Raw genomic sequence first — 23,506 nt, 5'->3', positions numbered from 1 at the left:
AATAGTTTTTAATGGCCTTTTTTTTTTACTTTAAACTGTGACTCTCATGTCACAAGATCAAACAGAAGCTAACAAATAACACTATATGAATGATGAAACCATAAGAGTGTTTTGGGGGGGAGGCAAACAGGGTGGCAAAGGCAAGAGAAAAAGCAAATGGAATGAAAGTGCAAAGAAAGAAGGAAGCAAATGTACAAAAAAGAAAAAAGGTAGAAAAGAGAAGGGAAGAAATGATCAAGTAATGAAGGACTCTTTGGCTGGAAGAACAGTTCTAGAAAACCTTCCTAGGCTGTGTCGGAATAGCATAGTTGCTTCATTCGGTGCATAGCATTCAAAGGGAGGGAGTTTTTTTTCCTGGTTACTCATTTGGTATCGTGTTCTTTTGCATGCCCTTTATGTGAATGTTCTAGCTTAAATTTCCATGATGTACGTAGTGCAAAATATTTTTGGAATAAAAGGCGAATTTTTTACTAAAACAATAGATACATCTTGATGCTAAATCAATTACACGTGATGCTGCTGCTGAAAAGGTAGGGTATCACACTCATCCCACAAGGTCCCTAAGCTTTGAGTAGGTGCTCTGCGAGGTAGGCTCTGGCATGCGAATGCTCAGCAGACTGACCCCGTCCGGGTCCCAGCGCTGACAGCAGCATGAACTCGACTGTACTCCTGGCCCTACTGTAACACCGTGCGCGGCCCACGCTTCCTCTCTCCTGTCAGAGGGAGAGCTGTGGGCGGCGTCTCAGCTGACACAACACGCAGAGGAGGAGGAGAGAGGGAGCCAGCAGGAGGACGGAAAGGGAAAGCGCTGCTCCTTCAGTGAGGTGGCAGCTAATACACACGCGCTCATACTAGTGCTGGGACTCCGCCTCCCCCTCCTCCTCCTCCGCTGTTTTCACCCCAAACACAGCCGGCCCCTGCCACCGGCTGCCACCCCCTGTGCTACCTGGCCGATGGGCGCGCGGGTCATGGAGACCCTTCCTGGCCACTGGATTACAAAATAAGGCGTCTCTGTGCTGGAAGGAAAGGACGGATCAGCAGCGAGAAGAAGGACCCGGATCTGACAGATAGGAAGCCCTGAAAGGTAGCCCGGCGTCTCTGCTGCTTGTGTGATGTTCCCCGACCCCTGCGTCCCCTCTGATTGATGTGACTGCGGCTGGCTCTGTGTGGCGGCGGCAGGCATCCCTGTGCTGACTCTGAACCCCGTGCTCACATCCAGGCCTCGGGGCGCGATGCGACCGGCTGCCGGTAAATTGTTAGTGTCCCCTGCCCCTTCTCTGCTTGGCACCCTTCCTGTGCTTGTCCACTTACAGTTGGCAGCCTTTGGGGAGGCAAGGAGGAGGAAGGGTCGAGCTAAGGACGCGCCCCTGCGTGGCACTGGGTATGCAGGTGGTGGGGATTAAGGTGGCTTGGGCATAGACACAGCCATGGAGCAATGAAGCTATGTGTGTGTGATGAAAGAGGTTGGACTGCCAGAAAAACACCGCATTGCACGTGAGCCCACCAGCCAGCACTACAACCCAAGCCGCGTCCGGTGTGACTGCTGTTACACTGCGTGTGTTTGGATTGCAAGTCGCATCATTAGACAGCTGTGTTCCACTGTCTTTAATATAAAAAAAGATGGCATTTTTTCACAGCTGTATGGGGGGGGCGTGTTATTATTTGTGATACCTATGGTGTATTCGCCCTCGCTTGAGCGATAGTCAATGTTTTCCCCGAAGCTGTGCGTGCCGTGCTGCCGGAACACAGGTTACCCTGGCGGGTACCTGTCTCCCCCTATGTCCTGCATTAGGGGCTCCCTGTAAAAGTGTCCTGCATGGGGGCTGGTCCCCATGGGGGAAAGGGGGAAGTAGGAGCAGGGGCAGCAGGGAGCGTGCTCGGACACTGCCTCACTCCTGCCTCCAGGTATTGGTTCCCGCTGGCCCTGAAGTGCCTGATATTGCCGGAAGTTGCTGGGCTGCTGTGCTTCTCTGTGCTGTGTCAGCTCTCGCAGGTGGTGTCTTTTTTCTCATTGGAAGTCACCTGGCCCTGGAGGCGCGCATATGTGCATAGCTCCCACGAAACGAGCGCGAGATATACTGTGGACATTTCATGTATTGACTTGTTTCTATTGGAAACCTGCTGCTTTTACTTGTTGTACTGTTGCGCCTTCTTGCGGTAACCCCAAAGTCCTTTGTGTATAATGCTCCCCTTCGCCGTCAGCGTTATTTACGGAGTTTGTTTTACTCAGGCACACACTGTCAAATGAATGAAACATTGAGCTAGTAACAAGGTCACCTAGGTTTGTTTGACTTTCCGGTGTTGTGAATTCTCGCATGTGGCAACGTGTCTGTCGCTGCTGGTTGATCAGCAGAGGGGAATAAATCCTAATTAATCAGGACCCTTGGATCAGGAATGACAGCATGGGGGTGGGGGGGGGGATTGGGCGTCTGCAGAGTGCAGATAGAAAGAGTGCCATGCTCGTAGTATGCTTGAAATACACTGAGTTGCATTTGTATTAGTATTTGGCTTGGAGCCTGATTTTAAGTATTTGTTGTTTTAGTGATGGTTGATTCATTTACAGTAATACTCTGCAATTTATTTAGCAACCATCAAAGCATTAACTTATAAATTGTGCGTACGCAGGTATTGTCAGGGGTGTAACGCAGGCCCCTGAAACCCAGGCTCCGGGGCAGGGGGGAAGTCACCCTTCAAGGGGACCCCAAATCTTCAGGGGGGCCCCATTCAACCCAAAACTAATGTTCAACTGTGAGATATTGGATGCCCAGGGGGCCATCAATGCATTCTAGTGGGTGGGTGGCATACTTTTGCGTTAACCCATTTGGTATTGTCTGCATAAGTCTGTATGTATGGACATTCTCAACACATTGTAGAGTCCATTGGTCCTTAGATTATAGGTAAACCCTGACCAAGCCAAACAAACACCCTCTCTGGGAGGACCACTGTGCTAAGTTAACCACGCCCAATGGGTGTGCTTAAGTACTTTCAAGTGAGTGCATAAAAAAACTGTGCAGTTATATTTGCTTTGGTCTGTTGTATAACCTGCCCCAGTTTCACAGGGAGCATGGAGTTAGGATAGTAAATTCTCACCTAATTGGAGTTTATGTGTTTGATATGATGTGTGGAATAGGACTCATTTCAACGAATGCGCTTTTCACGCATTCCATTACGACGTGGTCGTTACAACACCCGCGTTGTTTCAACGCGAACCATTACATCGCAAGTCGTTTCAAAGACTTGCTGTATGGGGCGCGCTGGACTTAGGACTAGTATTATTTACTATTCCTACTCCAGTTTGTGCAACAGCAGGGAAGGTGTAAATCCAACCCTAGCGCGACCCCTACAGCAAGTCGTTGAAAAAACTTGCGATGGAATGGTATGCATGGTAGCAACGCCATCGTTGTAAGGAACCACATTGTACCAACAGCATTTTAAACACTGTTTCCCGATATGTGTATGTGTTTGCATTAACATGGAGACTGTAGAGCTGGGAAAAGTGTAATATTAAGGTTACAGATCGTTTCAGTCGCTGGTGCTCTCTGGCCTTTCCTTTGTCTAGGTAACTGGACAGCTCATTGGAGTGTTACTTGCTTTTCCCAAGATATTAAGTAATTTGAATTATCTATGGCTTTGGGTGAAATATATCGGATGGCATTTTATATAGCGGGTGGCAGGAGTTTTAATGTAATTTGTATCAGTGATGTGAAGGGAGCATGGCAGAGAAGTCATGATGAATTCATGAAACGTGTTTAAGCCTTGTTAAAAAGTATTAAGTCACAAGTTGCAGCCTGTGTTTTGAAAAAGTTGAAATAATGTTCAGCAATAGCATCTAACACTAGTCTGAGGTCTGTGCGTCAGCAAAGCTGAATGGAATGAAAGATTTGAACCACATGGGATCCCTTGTACATAAATATGTTTGTTGTATGATCTGCAGTGCTTCATTTGGGCAGGACCCCATGTTTGCTTCATATGTTATAGCCTGTGACACAACTCCAATCCTGTATTTAATGGTTTTACATTTTTGTTGACTGTCTTAACTCCTTGTTGTGACTGTCAGTGATTAAGAAGAGTGCAATAGTGATCCCATCATGTGGTCTGTGAGGAAGTGTAATGGTCACTGGACAGGACCACTGACGGAATTCATGTGAAGTTATGCATTACTGATTCATGCTATGCTTTGTTTTGGTATATTGTGATATTCTATGCCAACTGAACTATTCCTTTGAGGATCACAACTTCTAACAACGACCAATAAGTGCTAGACTGTATATAAAACTACTGGCTGTTCGAACAGACTAAGCATGTTACAGATTGAGTCCCAGTTTGACTATCCTTTCAGGCAACGCAGCAAGGCAACGTGCACTACGTTATGCGAAAGGGAGAGAGCCATAACTACTGAGATATAGCACACTTATGTTCTCTCCTTGGGCTATCCCACTTCAGGCAGCCTAGCGCCAGTGCAGGCACTCTTGCGCATTATTGCAAGGGAGCCGGCGTCGCAGGCATGATTGCTTTTGCACAGAAATATATGCGATCCTGTGCAAAACAATGCATAGAGTCATATTCCTCGTTGTAAGTGTGCTGCAGAATTCACACACGGAAAGAGAAAGGAACAGTCGGAGGAATGAATATATTTCTCCTTGTTACACCTCTCTTGGGTAGGCGCACAGTTTTGGCGCATATCCAGGTATAGTGACTGTTGTAAATCTGGGTTTGTGTCAATATACATGGGTGGATACATGGGAACGCCTATGCTCCACCCATCTAATGCCTACCTGACGCAGTGTATTGGGATGCAGGGGAAGGTGTAGCATTGCTTTTTTTACAAAGCCAATCAAGCTGATACAAACCAGCCCTGGCATGGCTTTGTAAATCTCGACTACGATTTTGCCTTCTGACTGCACCAAAAAGTTCACAACTCAATATGTTAGTAAATCTGGGCCTGAATTTGGTAATCGAGAATAGGTTCTCATTCAGAGTCCAGTGAATTCCTCAATGAATTTCTGTTCATACAAGGGAATTATGGGAGTTGGTTCTATTGATTAGCGGCTTCAAATAAGGTAAAGAAACCGCTGACTCTTACTCTTCTACACAATTTTTATCTTGCAAGTTTCAGGCAGATGACTGAAGTAGGATAGGAGAGGTTACATTTTTTTTTTTTAATTCATGCATGATTTTTATTTTTTTGATCGCATGACCAAGCCCTGATGGGATTGCATCTAAACCTCTACATAGTATAACAAAAGCCTTCTTTGCATGATCGTGTACCCCTTGCTGGCATGAACTAACCTAAGCTTGATGTTTTATTTTTACCTATCTCACTAAAAACTTTTTTAAAATTGATACGCGCTTCTGCTTATGTGACCTTTGTGCATGTGACAAAACTTTGTTGCTTCTCACGGAGAGGCGTTGAGTCAAAATACACAGTAACATGTAAAAGGATACAATGAATTACTTCTGTAAGGATGTGAGTAGGACCGAAAAATAGATAGTTCAGTGCCTTCTTCCATAGTTCAGACTACAAATCTGTATATGGACATAGCTGAGATTGTATAGGTAAGCGGGTTACATAGAAGTTAATATAGGTGCCATAGCTGGGTGGTAGTAGTTACAGTGACTCTGTCCAGAGGGCATTTGCTTTAAGTAGATTGTGGAGGCAAAGGTGATTGAACCCTCTTCTAGTTTTCCTATCTATTAACTGCAAAGCGATTAAATGGGCATGCATGAACTTCTATGGTTTTTCAAAGTCACCGCAGTGTTTTTGCATAACAGAGAACGTGGGTTCTGCTGGTGTGAGGGAGCCTGAAGAGTGAGTGTGTAAAGCAGAGATGGGTGTGTAAAGGTAAAAAAAAATCCTCAACATATTTTTGACGTTGTTTTTTCCCCAAAACTTTGATTTTGCCATTAGTTTCACACATTTTGAAAGGTTTTTAAAAAATAAATGGCAAGGAAAATTTTATTCTAAAAGTAGCTTTACAGAAGAAAACTGCAAAAGAAAACACTTTTAGGACAAGTATTCTGCTGCCAGGTAGTTTTTGAATGAAAATTCTTGCAAAAATGTTGTGCATGTGAAGTTGTTAAGTTGGTGAATTCTGCAAACTACGTACACTGTGGAAACACAATTTCAGTGCTCCTACTTTATTGGAAGTTTGAAGGACTGTATTTTACTTGGGGAAAGGTTCTTAAGAAAATGCTTCAATTTCAACTTCTTAAAGATTCTACAAAACAAATTTTTGGGCTCCTTGAGCCCTCTCTTTTTGTACTGGATTTGTTTATTAGGTATGGTTTCTGAGCAGTAAGGCCATAGAGAGGTTGAGTCCTGTACTTGTTGAATACCTGCAATAACGCCTCTTCTACTGATCTGATTTGCAAATGGCTGGGTATAACTGGAATGACATGGTGTGGAAAAAAAACAATGATGACTGGGGCGAATGATTGATTGGTTAAGCATTCCCTCCATCATCTGTTCTTTTTGCTTTTGTGGCCCTGAGTGGCCAGAACAGGCCATTCCGAGCTGAGTGACAGCGATCTGTGATGGCCTGTTCAAGTGGTCTTTGTTCCACAGATTTATCTGGAGGTGAGGTAAAAGTGACATCCTGAGTCTACAGTACGCTTTAGATTATAAACCTTTCCATCAGAGGAAACAGTTTGTGGTTTATCTATCATGGAGGATGTTCTTTCCCCCAACAAGAAGCCGCCAATCAATTTGTTGACAAATGGAGAAAGGAATAGGCTCTGGGGATAAACTATGAGATGATGTAGGAGAGGCAACAGTTTTGCATGTTATTCACTCCTTTTCCACAACAGCTTACGTTTTTTACTGCATTACTGATATTCTCTCTGTGGATGCATTAAAGTAACATGCCATATCTCCTTCAGTGGTACCTTTCACTGAAAAGGAGAACAAACAACAGCAACAGCCAGATCCACACAAAGAGTACCAAGATTGAGAAAGTGCTCCAAATCAATGACAATATTATTTAGCTCTGTAAAATGGAAGTGGCACAACACAACATAATATACCACGCATGTGCCACCATGCAATAGTGAAATAATGGTGAAGGTCTGCACTTCTTTCAAGCCTGTTCTGTGGCAGTTTGGTCTGCTCATTACATCTCTGTTGTTCCTCCCTGGTGCATTGATTAGTATTCATATTTGCACCACCAATTCCAAGTGTATCTGTGTATTACTCAATAAAATACATATCTCCAAATAAAACAAAGCAAAATTAATACAGGTTCTCAACAAAACGAATTCCCACTGTACAACACTGTTATAGCCCCACGTGCCAGGCAACATGTCATAGGACTTGTTTGCATAAAATATGATAAAACCAGGCTCTTAAAGTTTCCCGAAGGATGACAAGAACCACTCTCCCAGAGTTTAAAGGTATAGATACAGCAGCGGAGCTATTACACAGGTAGTCATTCCATTGGAAGTATGTGTTCATTGAATTACCAGTGGGATTTGGAAGGGAATATAGCAACTTCAAAGTAAACTAAACTGTCTTATGGTTTTGTTATTTGTCCTGAACTGCAAGCCAGGCACTGCTCCACAAAAGAGATTAAACAACATTTGTGCGTAATATTAAAGACTTGCATTGTAACAGTTGCATTTGAATGAGCCAATGGAGAACATGACAGGTCTATCAAATGAGATCTTTTATAGATAGTCAAGATAACAAGCAAACTTCAATGTTTTTTTCTGGTTTTTTTATGTATGATTATATCTATTTTGGAGAGGTGGGGGAGTCAACAAATTGACAGACAGAGCCCTGCCAGAGCCGAGCTAAGGGAAGAGTCCATGCACGACCGAGCCTTGAAAATTGTTGCTGTCTAAAGCATGCAACAAGCATCATGTGAAAATATGAAAGTCTATTTAAAGTGAAAAAAAAAAGATTTCTTTAACATGGAGAAGCCTTTTACCTTAAAACATGAGATTATTTTTGACAGCGTACACCTTTAAATCACGTATCGGAAGGCACTCTCATATGCGATAATGAAGAAAAAGGATTCGCTGTAAAATAAAATATTTTCCTAGGATCATAAAATGTATTCATAGCGGGTGCGCCAGGATTGGTCCCAGTTAATCTGGTTTTCCACTATGCAGTCCACCCATTAGACCTCTTTCCCTCTTTTTTATCACCAAAGGTTTAGGCTTTATTTTTAATTGTTGGTGCATGATGTTAGAGCGTGTGTGACAGGCAGTAACCACATTAAATCTTGGCTTGTTTTGGGCTGAAGGTTTCAAGATGTCCTTGAGCTGAGCCAGACTACAGGCTCTAGTCTGGCTCTAGCTTTTAGTGGCTCAACCACCTCCAAGTGGCAGCTGGTTCTGAATTAGGATGGCGGGGTTTAAAAAATAAATCCCACTTACCTTTGTAAGGCCATCGATTCTCCTCCAACGTTGTCTCTCATCCACTTCTCTTTTGGAGTCAGAAGGGACACAGGCTCCACTAAGCCAATCATAATGCTGCTGTCATTGTGATTGGTCTCAATACCGCGGTTCGGTGCTCAGACAGACAGTGGGAGTCTGTGCGTGTTCTCTGCCCAGGCTATGCATTACAGCCCCCTGTGGAGAGCATGCTAAGTGCGCATGACTGTTCGCTCGGCGCAAGCGCAAGACGTCCGGCCAAACCATCATGCGCACTTAAGTGCACCTATTTCCTCCTCCCCCTGCTGTCTGTGATGACAATTAAGCCAGCCCTGCCCCAAAACCTGCTTCAGCATGTAAAAATAAAATGATAACAACTTCATGCTGTTATCATTCTTTTTTCCTTCTTTGCACTGCTGAAAAACAGTGGGGCACCTCTGCCACCTCCACTCTTTTGGGTAGCCCGCGGTGACAATCACCCTGGTCACCATTCCTCTTTATGCCAGTGATTTGATCCCTTCGTAAGAATAACAAAGCAGAAGGTGTTCTGAAATTGGAATGTATTTCTAAATAACATCACCCTTGCTTCACTCATAATTTGAAATGCCCACTTGCATTCATAGTAATTAGTTGCAATTAAGTATTTATATCTATAAATCCAGCAAAGGTGATTTTTACTTCTTACATATTCTAGAGGAATATGGATTAGTGCACATGCCTCTTCCACTGCATTCTTCTGCTGTAATGCCATGGAGACAATGTTGTATTTTGACTACAATAATAGCAGGACTCCCACTGGGCTCACAGATAGAATATGAACGAAACTGCAGTGAGGTAAAATCTTTACTCTCCTCCATATTGTTGAGCATGATGAGCAATGCAAGAAAATCACTACCTCAACTGTCAATCAACAAGTACACTGACTTTAAAGAGAGATGCCCGAGCTGCAAGAACCTATAAGGCCTGATGGCTCCCTCTCCCCTAGAATGTTCCTTCTCTAAACCCCAGTTGAACAACGGATGTCAGCTTCCCAGAACTTGATGTCCCTCTATTATATAGGGATCAAACATTATGATGGAAGACCGGAACCCATGGCTCCTCATTCTGGAACTTCTTCCTGCCTCCTTTCCTCTTTGAAGGTCAGAGGCATACTGAAGACTTTTTGTTTTGTGCACACTGACTATAAAAGGTTATGGATCTCCTTCCATATTTATCCCTTTGAAAGTGTGCCTCATCTGTTCCCCTTGAGCCGTTTCCCACACATCACCAAGCACTCTGGGAGGCCACAGGGGTACAGTGGGCTCTTTACAAGTCTCACAGTAAAATTAATACCTTAATGATTAGGGTTTGACATGCTGTCCCTTATTATTCTACATTACAAATAGTTTTGTGAAAACATAGAAAGAAGGCCTCGCAACCAGTAGATACATCAATTTACGTATATAATGAGTTGCTGTGGCAATGTTTTTTTGTGGAATTGTGTTTTTATTTTGTTCACAAAGCTATAGCTTTCATCCCTTGTTCATAGAGCGGCCAGTGCAGGTAAGCGCAGCGGGGCGGGACGGGGTGGAGGGGGATGTCAACAGACGACAGAATAGGATTTATTTATTTATTTAATTTCCCCTATTCTTTCGTCTGTCGATTCTGCCCCACCACGCTTACCTGTATCGGCTGCTGCTGCCTCTTATAGGCACACTTTGAAAGATCAGTAAGCGAATCCCTTCAAACTAAATAACATGCTATCACTCTTTTAGTCTCCAAAACTTTTAGCAAACAGAGGATAATTTAGACATCTATGCTGGAGACTTGCAAAGAAGGCCCTGGTTCACCATGAAACAAGCTGGGGTACAACCCAATAATCCAATGGCAGTCATTTCTGGGTCATCAGCCGACTCCTTGTTTTTTGGATACAGTTCAAATTGCAGCACTTGCAGTAGGTTCCTGAAAACTGTTGACTCATTTGATGTCAAGTTGAGAACTGCTGGAAAGATGGATTTTCCATTTGGCTACTGCTCCTATGAAGTTTTTTTCCCTCTCAGACCCCCTCTGTATCGGACTTTAACTCTTATTTGTTTGTTACTAGGTTTATTTCTGAAAGGATCTGGATGTCTCGCTTCTAAGACTCACTATATTGCAGGTTTAAAAGTGGTCAATATACTACAACCCTCTTATCCCAACAATTTACTCAGGATTGTTCGGTCGTTGTTAAAGGCACAGTCCTCACATCAAGAGACAAATTAAAAGCACAATAAAGGGCAGATCCACAATATTGTAACAATGTGTACAGCAGATGTAGCGTGTCCCCACATCAGCCGTACTCAATATATCTCTCTATGAAGGCTGAAAGGCTGAGTCAGCCCGGTTAGGAACGCACCCTTGACTACTTGATGTGCACAGATCTCAGCAGAGAGGACTAAACTGAGTTGTCTTCCCCAGCCGTATTGTTGACCTCCAGTTTGTTTCTATACATGGAAGTCTGCCAAATTCTTTGCAAATCACACATGCTCCTGGAGCGCGCATCTCAATAAAAGTAGGTGTGAGGGACTAAGGGTGACAGGTTTGGAGCGACAGATGAAGTACAATAGTGGGGGATGTGCAAAATGTGCATAATGTACTTTAGCGTAATGATGGGAAATATTACAAAATTGACTTGTGATTAAGGGAAATATAAATCTGTCATTTTGCTCTATATTTTAGTGCAAAATACCACCTCGCGCCAATTTTTAGAGCGATGATGCATTTAAAGAAGAGCACTGCGAACAGCAGCCGCTCGTGTTTTGTTGTTCCTGTGCATTTGCTGTCAATTTTACGTCGAATTACAGTAAATTGCGCCATTCATGGTAAATATTTAGAGCGAACAGCGCATAATTATGTGAAGTACAGTATAATTTCGGGAATTTCAGTAACAAGCATAACACAAAATACCCAACATTACGCATATTACGCCCATGTAATTTACATTTTCCTCTGTCCTAATAATAATGAGAGGTTTCAGGGATCCCTGAAGAGAAGACAAAGTATTTCTAAGGATAGAAATAGTGTTGGAGTTCTCCCCAAAATGTGTATTTTGACGTAGATATTACAAACGTGAACTGGATAACCTCACAACTGCAATGGCCGTGCCTTCTTCAGGTATTAGCGAGTGGGCGGGTGGGAGCTGAAAGATGAAAGTCAGAGGTTTGCAAAGTTGCATTGCTTTCAGAGGAAGGCACAATGGCACCCACAGATGACATCTGCATTCTTAACAAGGATGAAAACCGGTCTGGCAGGAATAACTTGGCTGGAAGGGGATGGGTGATTCCAAGACTCTGAACAAGTGGTTAGTGCTTTGGAAAGTACTTAAGTGGATCGAAGTGAGGGTGAAAAAGAGCTAATTCTGTGCTGAGTGTCAATATTTTTACTTTCACACAAGCCAGACTAGGCATCAGCTTTTGACACGACATGGTGGAGACAACAGAGACCTATGCTGGCCTTTCTGTTCGAAAAGAAAGTTTTAAAATATGAATCCCCTAAAACTGAGATTAAAAGGCATGCCCTTGGGCATTTTTGTAGGTATCACATTAACATTTTACGTTAAATTTGGCGTTAGCCAAGTCATTTGATTTATCTCCAGTTTTATATACAATATGCTTAGTTATGGAGGCCTTTAGCCAGCAGTCTTCATATATTAGTCTGATGCTGTGCCCTTCAATTTTTTTCCTGCCCACTATAGCATAGAGCATGGGGCAGTGGGTCAACCCACTTCAGTCTTTCCCTCGTCAGTTGAGACCTAGCTATTTGACTAATGCCAGATGGAGCTACCTTGTTTAGTTAAAGGGTAGATGGGCTATGGATTCCCTCCTTGGACTTCATCTACCCAGTCGGTCTTTGGGAAGACTTCTTTTCTTCTTTCTTGCCGTCTTTTCTCTCATCCTCCCCCTTCACACTTCCCCCTTCCTCCCCTCCTCCCTACTTCTTTCACCTTTCTTTCCTCATTCAATGTGTTGCTTATTTTTAACGTAATGTGTAATTGTTATCATTCTCTGTAACATTGTGTAACCGAATGTAAAGCGCTCTTATACCTACGGGTCTAGCCAGCGCTATATAAAACTCATTAAATAAATAAATAACCCACTTCAGTCATTGGCTACCTTCACGCTGACTGACAGCATTCTGCGCCTTCACAATGTGTGCTCAAAGTATTTAGCTTCAGGGACTACAATAGCAATGAATGTTTTTTGAAACCATAAGATTATTTTTTACTTTTAGCCATTTTTTTATATTAAGGAGGGACCAGAAGCGCTCTCAACTATAACGTTTTACAAAAGTTATTATAAAACAAAACAAGAATTGACAACACCATAAGGCTGTCAGCCAATACTAGACCTATTGGCTTTTACTGGTGCTGCGTATGTAAGTTCTATGCACAGTCGTATTGCCTGTCGTCACTTCAGAGTGCATTGTTATTATACAGTTTTAAAAAACACAGATTTGGTACCTTTTTTGGGGGTCACCAAGATTTTTGGCTAAACAATACATGTTTTTAAAATCTGTTCAACTTTTTTGACAGTAGCAAGGCATCAACATTTCAAGAAGGTTGTTGGATATTTGCAGTTGAGGTAGCAGGAATGTTGTTAACATTTATGGATCGCGGAAGCTTCTGTGAGGGAAGAGGGAGGAGTGTTATACAACAGCTAGTTCATTTTCATTATTTGCGAAGTAGAAAACTGCTCACATGTCAAAGATAAGATGGAATTAAAGAGATGTGAATCTCAGGGATACAATAAAATAATGGATACTGGTGGTGAAAAAGACATACTGGGCTCATGGATGTCAATTTCCCAAAAGGCATGGGGTAGCGGAAGTGACTTCACATGCCCTCTGACCTTCACCTTCATTCACACATACGCATGCCTACACATACATGCACTTACACATACACACTTATTCACACATACACACACACAGTGCCTACCCATGCACACAACATTCACACATACACACACTTTCTTACAGGAACGCACTAAAAACTTGAAGCACGCACACAACATACATATATAATTTTTTTTTTTTAATCCACTTACTTCAGCTGTCAGGGAAAGGCATATTCAGCTATTTGTACTCCATTTTTTATTAAACTAATAGCGAAGTATGTAATATTCACTATTGGTATAATAACAAATGAACAATAAATAAGGAAAGTGAAGCCCCCACCGATGTCCATAAGGGCGAGGTGCTTCTGTTCCTGACACTGATTTAGCCACTGCTCGAACCTAGGGGTCGCAAAGCAGTGCCAGGGGTCACAAGGCCATGCCAGGGGTCGCAGCAGTGACCTCTGGCAGCCCCTAAATAACGCGTCCATGCCTAGGCTATACTATAACAAGCAAGATGCATTTTAACTATTCACATTATGGGGTGTAGAATTATGTCATTTGTTACACATCAAAGACCGCTTTCTCTGCTCCATTCTTTTTGTGGCAGCTCTTTATTTTCCAAGAGGCTTCTAAATACATCCTTCTGGGTGTGGTATCAGAATACTCTAAATATTTTTTTTTTAGTTCAACAAGATTTTATTGAGAGAAATAATGATCCAAATAATAGCAGTCAAAATACAAAAAGGTGATATACTCCAATGTGAGTAAAACGTGAAAAACCAAACATGGATATCATTTGATCAATAATTCAAGTATATGGAAATAAAATTAGAAAGAAGGGAATCAATAAGAAGTTACTAATATAAGTCAATAATGGGTATATCGTGCAGAACGTGGAACATATCAGCCTCTGAGATGAGGGAGGGGGAAGGGGAAGAAACAAGAGCAAAAGGAGGAAGGAAGGAAAGAAAGAAAGGGAAAAAATAGCAGTAGACAGAAAGAACGGGATGAGAGGACAGGAAAGAGGGAGAAAGAGGGAGGGAATCCCACAGGAATAGCCCAATGCAACGTAGCTAGTAGACCAAACATTAAGTAGACAAACCAACAGGAAAACGAGGGACTACACCTTGCGAGGAGAGGTCCATGTATTCATCCAATGATGCCCAAATCCCACTTGAAATGGAAGGCGATAGGTGTGCTAGATCTACTGAGGTGTGAGCACTGCGTAAGAAGGAAACCCATGCCCACCACGTATGGTAAGAGACTGATGAGAAGGATTTCCAATCCATAAGGATAACCTTTACCGCAATAGATAACAGAAGATCTAACAGCTGTAATTGTACCAAATCAAGGGGAAGGGGCGTAGGAGCAGCCCAGGGACCCAATATAACTAGAGGAAAAGAGAGCTGGAGCTGAATGTCAAAGATAAGAGATAAATGTTGCTGAATAAGGTCCCAAAAAGGTTTAAGTAAGGAACAATTATAGAACATATGAGGGAAATCCCCCGCCTCCAGGCCACAACTCCAACAGAGATCATCTTCTTTAAGGTTGAGAGAATGAAGACGTACAGGTGTCCAGTGGAGTAAGTTCATCGAGAAAAACTTGGACTGTATAAGGGAAGGAGCTATTTTGTTACGAAGCGCAAATTTGCTAATGGATTGCCAAGCTTCAGAGGACAAATGATCTGTAATATTGTGATCAAAATGACGCATCCATTTTTGTTGTGCAACCGTCTGGTCAGGAAGCGAAGTAGAAGATAGAAACTTGTATATGTGGGAGGCAACATGACCAGCTTTGAGCCAAATACAAAATAGCGAGACGGTAGGGGAGGAGGGGTGAAGACGAGTTTTGGAGATGGCAACCTTGATTTTAAGAAAGGTATAGAAGTCTAGATTAGTTAGAGAGTGATTGAGCGCTAAGGTAGAAAAAGGTAAAGGCTCCCCAGAGTCACTATACAGATGTTGCACAAGAGAAACACCTTTCGTAGCCCAATATGACATGAGGGTGGGAGTGATATTAAGTTTAATTTTGGAATTACGCCAAATGGAAGACCATCTAGTTTTGTGCAGAGGAAATGCCATCTTCCTGTCTACTCTCTTAATTGCGGAAATTGTATCAATAATTATAGAGCGGGAAAACAGAATGTGGAAAGTGGAGGTAGTACAGAGAGAGGCAATTGGTAGAGGTGCAGCTAAGTCCTGTTCTATGTGTAGCCATAAAGGAGTATGATGGGATGGAGGAGAAAACCATAAGGCCCCCTGAGAGGCCAAGAAAGCCGTCTGATATTTTTCCCAATCCGGAAAATTACACCCCCCCATATCACAGGGTCTACGTAAATATTTATATGCTAACCGAGCGCGTTTACCATTCCAAAGAAATTTGGCGGTGATCCCATCGATTTCCCGAAAAAAAGAGTCGGATAGTTTCATCGGAATCATGGATGAGACAAAATTAATAATCGGCGTGATCATCATTTTTAGGGTTTGTAGGCGACCCCACCACGAAATATGTTTCGGAGACCATGTATCCAGAAGATGACGAACCTTAGTAAGAGTTTGAGATTCATTATAGGCAACCGTGGTATGTAGCGTGGAACAGAAATAGATGCCGAGATATTTGAGATGGGTAGATTGCCACTTAAAGCCAGCCGAACCCATATGAGCAGGGAAACAGTAGGCATTCAAAGGAAACATTTCTGTCTTATCTCTGTTTAGAGTGTATCCGGATACTTTAGAGAACAAAGAAATGGTGTCAGAGATAGCAGGGATGGCCAACGCTATATCATCTGAGAAAATGAGAACATCGTCAGCGTAGGCAGCCGTTTTAAGACAATGAGGGCCAAAGGAAAAGCCTTTGATATCAGGATGTAAATCAATCAGCCGAAGAAGAGGATCGATAGATAACAGAAACAAGAGAGGGGATAAGGGACACCCTTGCCTCGTGCCCTGGCACAGATTAAAAGAAGAAGAAGTAGCACCATTAACTCTAATGTTAGCTTTAGGTTGGGAGTATAGAGACATAACCATGTTAATAAAAGAGTCTCCGAGGTTATGTGCACATAAGACAGCTCGAAGGAAAGGCCAAGAGACCTTATCGAAGGCCTTTTCCGCATCGAGGGCTAAGGCCGCGGCAGGTAATTGGGACCGCTTAGCCGCTCCAATAATATGACAGAAAGTGCGGATATTGTCTCTTGCCAGTCTACCCTTAACAAATCCAGTTTGGGAGGGATGTACTAGATGAGGAATAAAAGATTCTAGACGTTTAGCCAAAATTTTAGCAAAAATCTTCGCTTCCATATTAAGAAGCGAGATAGGGCGGAAATTCTTAGGATCTGAATGATCCTTACCTTCTTTCGGGATCACCACTATTGTGGCATCAGCAGCTGTACCAGAAACAGAACCATTACGAATGAAAGTGTCAAAGACAGCTTGTAGCTTAGGAACAAGTAGCGGAAGAAAGGTTTTATAAAATAAGATCGGGTATCCGTCTGGACCAGGAGCTTTCCCCGAGCGGGTGGCCTTGATAGCAGCCGCTATTTCCTCCGGTGAGATAGGAGCATTCAGAGTAGAGCGATCTCCTTCTGAGATTGATTGAATCGGAATTGTTTTTAAAAAGTCCTGGCAATTGTCAAAAGAAGCCTGGTTAGAGGGGGTGTATAATTTATTATAGAAATCGCGAAAGACTTCAAGAATCTCCTCAGTTTGGAATTTGGTAGAGCCAGTGTGGTCTTTAATCGAAGAGATCTGGGAGGACTTATAGGAAGAGTCTTGGAATTTTAGCGTGGCAGCCAAGAGTTTCCCAGCGCGATTCTTTAAAAGTAACTTTTTGGACTTTTGTGCCTGGAAACCGATATGAGCTCTGTTAGTGACAATAGTATTATATTTGTATTTTAGGAGCTTAATTTGTTGTAGGTTAGTCGGATCTTTAGTATGTCTAAAGGAGGCTTCCAGAGTTTTGATGTTAGAAGATAAGTCCGTAAGTTCCCTCTTAATCGTCAAGTTGCGTTTGGACATGCATGCTATAACTTGGCCCCGAAAAGTACACTTAAAAGAGTCCCATAGAATTATTGGAGAAGAGACCGAGTCCTCATTTTCACGGAAAAAAGTGTTTATGTCCGTGGAGAATTTATCCACTTGATCAGAGTCATGTAACACTTCCGTATTAAGCCTCCAGGAACGACCACGCGGTTTCGGCGCAAAGGACATAAGCGTAAAAGTGACCGCAGCATGATCGGAAATGACAATGGGATGAATCAGCGGAGAGGAAGAAGCTGAGACAAGAGAGGAGTGAACCAGGAGATAATCAATACGAGAGAATGAGGAATGAGGGGAAGAAAAGAAAGTAAAGTCACTGCCAGTGGGATTATGGAGACGCCAAATATCATGTAATTGAGCATTGGAACACATGTTAAACATCTGCTTATGTGCTTTAGGTGGACGAAACTGGAATGCAGAGTTCCTGTCCAATAAAGGATCCATTGGTAAGTTAAAATCGCCACCAACAATGAGATTGCCAGCATGAGGGGTGTCATGCAATTTTTTAGAAATGGATTGCCAAAAGGCTGGGTTATCCACATTCGGGGCATATATATTCATAACAAACAAGTCATGTTGTCCATCCGACAATTTAGATAGAAGCCAGCGACCCTCAGAATCGTGTTCAGAAGAGACGATTGATAATCCTGACTTCCTTGAAACTAACATAAGCACACCATTGCGTTTACCAGAAGCATCAGAACAAGACACATCCGACACCCATTCCTTCTTTAAAAATAAAGCTTCTCTACTGGTAATTTTAGATTCTTGAAAGAGGACTAAGTCTGCCGAGAGCGACTTACAATAATCCAGGATTTTAGATCGTTTTACTGGATGATTTAATCCCTTAACATTAAGGGATAACACATTTAAACCTGACATGGAACAAAGGGGGATACAAACGGAGACAGCATTGATGACAAACAAAAAACGGTGTGCAAACAAACAGTGGGCCAGCTATTAAGCAAAATAGATGTTACTGGAGCCACCATGTGGGAGAACCAGGAAAAAAGAAAGGCCAGAAGAGAAGAAAGACAAGAAGAGAAAAAGAAAAGAAGCAGAGGGGGAGGTCTAAAAGAGACCCACATCATGCAAGGGAGAACGTGGAAAGGGCGAGTAGGGGACCGTATGAAGAGCAAAAAATTGGTAAGGAGAAACAGCCCAATTATTAGAAAAAATCTCACGAAAATAAATAAACCACATGAAGAAACAGCCGAACTCAGTGCAAAAACATTTTGAAAATGGGGAGCTGAGACGCTATAAGAGGAATAACACACTTCAGGGTAGATGAGCGATACCATAACATGAACAAGATCATATAATGAAGAACAATTGAATCAAGAATGCAAAAAAACTTAATTACGCAATAAACAACCTAAATAATATGTAACTTTACATAACTACAGTGACGAATAGTCAGCTACTTCACATATTAATAATAACAAGAATTACATAACTATACTATAGAGTGAAACCGTAGAAGGAGAAAAAGAAAAAAATAAGTGCAAGAGAGGAGCATGTAGAGACAAGGAAGAGACAAATATGGAAAAGGGAAAGGAGCAGAAACCGAAAGGAGAATACTACTTCGCTATAGTAGCACAACAACTAGCATAAGGTAAAAAATGTGAAGAAAAAGTGCTAGTGAAAAAAGAAATAGTATATTGAATACAAGCAAGAAACTGCACCCAATAACTAGAACAAGGCCAGTATCATGCAAAGGATAGACCAGAAAAAGAGGCTGAGAGGACAGAATTGAGAAGGAAGAAGAGATTCAAGAGCAGTATGGAGAAGAGAAAGAGAAGAAGAAAAGTACAATAGCAGAGAGGTAAATTAGCGTGTAAAGACTACGAAAAAGAACGAAGAGGGATTCATCTTGAAAACAGTACAACCACAAGTATAGAGATAAACAGATCAGGTCACTGAGGCCCCAGGAGCCTGTGTTGTTGCTCTTTGAATCTCCATCTCTATTTCCTCCTGGTTGTCTAAGAACGTTGTCAAGTCTGCCGGTTCATCAAAGATCCTGGTACGTCCTTTATAAGTGATGCGAAACTTGGATGGACCTGAAAAGGAAAAAGGAATGCCCAGATCGGTGAGACGCTTCCGAAGATTCAAGAAGCCTTTCCGTCTTATGACTGTGTCTCTGGCAAAGTCTTGAGAAATGGAAATGCGATGACCCTCCCAGTTGAGTTGTTTAATCTTGCGCATATGAGACAGAATCAGTTCAGTGTGTTGATGTCTCAAGGGTTTAAAAATAATTGCTCTTGGCTGGGTGGCTGCCTTAGACCGAAACGTAGGAACACGGTGTGCCCTTTCAATCTCAAACTCTCTGTGAAAAGATAGTTGGAGTGTATCCGGAATCCAATGAGATAGAAACTCAATCATAGAGGAGGATGATTTCTCTGAGTCCTCCGGCAAACCAAAAATACGGAGATTGGATCTCCTATTACGGTCTTCCTGCTCCGTGAGGTCTCTGCGCAACGCCACCATAGAACGCTCCAATTGAGAAAGGGACCTGGATTGCTTTTGCATCCCATCCTCTGCAGAACTTATTCGTGTTTCCGTCGCTGATACACGAAGAGAAAGGGCTTTAAAATCATTCCGGATAGCAGACACTTCCACTTGTAGTAAGTCAGTGTTAGTCTTTGTTGACTGCGCAATTTCATGAACTTCATTCAGGCGCGCCAAAATGGTGTCCAATGTGGAAGCATTGTCTGCCTGAGGAGATTCAGGCGACGGAGAGACTGACTTAAGTCTTTTTAAAGATGCGCTCAGTTCCTTAGAGTCCCTGCTGTTCAATGGTCGACTCATAATGACAAGTGACGCAGCAGGAGCCTGAGAGAATACACTGGAGTAGGCTGGAACACCAAAGTTGCGCAAAATATGTAGACTCAGTGTAGAACAGTGACAGTTTGCGCTCAAAACACGCAAAGGAAGAGAAGCTGTTCAAGTATGAGGAAAATTGCGCAGGAAATCACTTCAATAAAACAGAGCAGACACCTCCATGAAGAATGTGAGAGAAAAAATAAAAGCGAGCAGCTCAAAAGACCAGCCAAGAAGCAAGAAAGTAACATTCAAGGAAAAAGCATAAATGTTACCATTTCAGTCGTCGTGAGTAGAAACCCTCAGCCAAGCGCTGAAAACCGCAAGTTTGTATCCGCTGCAGCGCCTCAGAAGCCCGATGACAGGAGCGTCATGCGCGACAAAATGGCGGTCGCTCTTCAGGAATGCGAGCGCCTGTGAGGAAGAATTCAGGAAACATGTCCTCGGTAGCTGAGAACGCGGAAAGAACAGCGTCGTGAAGGTCACCGCATGTTCCGCCGCTGGTACGTGAAGTTTCAGGTCGCAAGGGCACGAAGAAGCGGAGAGAAACGCTCTACGGGACCAACTCACCCCGGAGCTCAAGCGCGGTACGCCATGCAACAGCGGCGCGCAAGCCACGCCCCCCGAATACTCTAAATATTAACCCTAAATTGGAGGTTTTAATAGAAAATCTGCACCCAATGGGATGATATTTTTGTAAATAATTTTTAAGATGCAATATTTATGCCAGGTGGTATTTCTCTACATGCTGTTTAAATACCCAGCTGTTTTCTGTTAATACTTTGTTACCATGGGCCTGCATAATTTTTTTTGCTATGTGTAGCTCAATTGTTTATTCAAACAAGTATCTCATGTTATAACCAGTCTCAGTGATGTAACAAAAGTTGACGGGGCCTCCCTACAAATAAATGGAGCCCCCCTCCCTTCCGGAGTCAGTCAGGCACTCTCAGGCCAGAGTACTGTGCTGAGGGGGCCCCCTGGAGCTCGTGCCCCCTCGCACTGCAGGGCTGCGGGAGCCTATGTTACGCCACTCTCCCCTTCAGATGAAACGGTCCACTTTCTTTTTCAGTTCCCTCAACTATTTACAGTGAAGGGAAACAGTCATGCTTCTGTGGCCACACATATCTGACCTCTTCATAGTCGTGAGGAATTTTCTTCCTCCTTTTGTCTGTGAAACAAAGCTGGAATAGGTAGTGCAGTCACTCTTTTTGCAGGGATTCTGCTTCTTTCTTCCTCTTCAAAGCAACTGCCCTCAGTTTTAATACGTTTGTGTACACCAGATTGAACAGCCTTCTTTCTTTTTGGATGATCACTGCATTTGGGTGAGACTATTGGAATGGTGTGCCTACAAAATTATCCTTCCAACAAAGGAATTTAATACCCAAAAGCCTTGCATGTAACTCATATTACTATGTTGCTTCATTTGATTCTGTGGTTGCTGGCCAGGGCTACAGGCAGACATTTTTGGGACCAATACTTATTTTCCTGCATCAGACATTTATCAATGGCAAGAGAGGAAAAAAGCAAACAAAGCGGAAAGATAGAGAAGGAGAGAGACGGAAAAACCATCAGAAAAGTAGAAAGTAGAAACGTTCAAGAGTGAGATAAAAGGCGAGATTTTGTATTTTACTGGATTATAGAGGCCTAAGGTGAATTCAAGGCTACACGGCTTGGGCATTAGGCACACTCGCGTTTAATTGGACCACACACCGGCTTCTGTGTAAAGCTTTGGGCACCCACACTCATTCATTTACAAATGAAGTCCTGGTTGAAGGCATCCTTTTTTCTGCCCATTACAGTGCCATTGTGCAATCACTTTCGATAAGTGAGAAATATTCCCTCATCGAGCATACATTTCTTCAACTCAGCCATCCTTTTTCCATGTGATTTTTTATTTTTAGAGGATGCATATTCATCCCAGCATCTGTCATTGATCGTATCAGGTAGTATTGAATCCCAAATATCAACGGGTCAGGATATTGCGACCACAGTATTGAGAGACAAATATCGAACATTTAAGTGCACCGAGGGTGGTAAGGATTTACTATTCTTCACTCCACACCTACGTACCTTGAATATATATAATTCCCACCAAGGTGCCTCAGCTTCGAGAAGAAACGAGGGAGACACTTGAGAGTTGCAGGGCCTTATTCTAGAACATTTACCAAGAAGTGCTTATTGAGGAGGCTAGCATGTCCATGGCTCAAAGTACTACCCCGCAGAGTTGTTACCTTCCCACTTTTATGTGAACAATTCTTTCCTGCATACTTCTGTTAACTTTGGGTTAATTCATTTTCAACCCTAAAATCTGCAAATATTAGGGGGCATATTACCAAGGGACGCGATAGGCAATTATCGCCGGTTTAGTGGCCGAAAACTGTGATAATTCTATCGCTCTATTAGCAAGCTGTCGCTAACTGATGTTAGCGACAGCTTTTAGGCGATAGCGAGCGGTTTGGGGCCCGCTTTGCATGTCAGCGATATTTATCGCTAATGACATGCAAAGTGGGCGTACCCAACCTGTTAGCGACTGAAAGCAGTCGTTAACCTTGCTATCACCTATAAGCAAGGCAGGCGTAGCGATGGAAATATTCCCGCTATCGCCAAAAACCAACGCCTGCTCAGACCAGTTCTTAGCCATGTTTTCCAATGGGAGGTGGATAACATGTCTAAGAACATTTCCTCGCTAATGCGTGAATATCGCTGTACTCTCAGCGAGATTCACGCATTTTGCCTGATTTTATCGCTTTTGAGATAAACCTTGCTAATAGCAAGTTATCTCAGCGATAAAAATCGGTGATGCGCAGCGATAAAAATATTGCCGCTAACCCTACTTAGCGATAAATATCGCTATTTGTTGGTAATATGCCCCTATGTGTTTTGTGAGAGTAATCAAGGGGAATATTTCTTATGTACAAGTATAGCACACTTGTTTCCTTTAGTTGCCATAACTTTATTGTTGTTTAATCTCAACAAAAAGGGAATGAGCCATATGGATGGTAAAATTGGTCCGGCATTTGGCAAACAATATGAAAGACATGATATGATAGGTTTTATAAGGAGCATGAACAAGTGTGTTGAAAAATGCTTCTAGAATGTGATGTTTTTACTCTGAGCTCTCAGGCTCCACACTCTCGTTATTCCAACAGTTAACACTTCTTCTTCCACTTGTCTTCAAAGTTCTTAAACAGTGGAGAAGTGTGGCTCAATGGTTAGAGCAGGCAGACCTTGATGCAGAGCTCTGGCCAGGGACCAGGGTTCGATTCCCGCCTTGGCGGGTCTCCGGTTCATTAATTCCCCTGACTGGATATTCTCGCCTCAGTGCCTGTTCTGATCATGGGTCCCACGCTGCAACTCTGGGAAATAGCTTGCTTAGTCTCCACAACGGCCCCAAAAGCGCTGGGATGCCTGGCTGCACCTGGGGGG

The 23,506-nt window shown here is 42.9% G+C and overlaps 1 protein-coding gene across 1 annotated transcript in view; it reads left to right on the top strand.

Annotated features, from left to right (window-relative positions):
- The first annotated feature begins 774 nt into the window (after positions 1–774).
- Positions 775–23,506, top strand: part of CCSER1 (coiled-coil serine rich protein 1) — a 2,545,713-nt gene continuing 2,522,981 nt past the window's right edge. The window contains exon 1 of the mRNA XM_078676231.1: positions 775–1,084. The gene's annotated coding sequence lies outside the window, so the exon portion shown is untranslated. The remainder of the gene's footprint in view (positions 1,085–23,506) is intronic.

Source organism: Lissotriton helveticus, chromosome 2_1 (assembly GCF_964261635.1).
Source record: "Lissotriton helveticus chromosome 2_1, aLisHel1.1, whole genome shotgun sequence".
In the NCBI taxonomy this organism is placed as follows: domain Eukaryota; kingdom Metazoa; phylum Chordata; class Amphibia; order Caudata; family Salamandridae; genus Lissotriton; species Lissotriton helveticus.
Note: the sequence above shows the minus strand (reverse complement) of the source record. Positions and strands in the feature narration are given on the sequence as shown.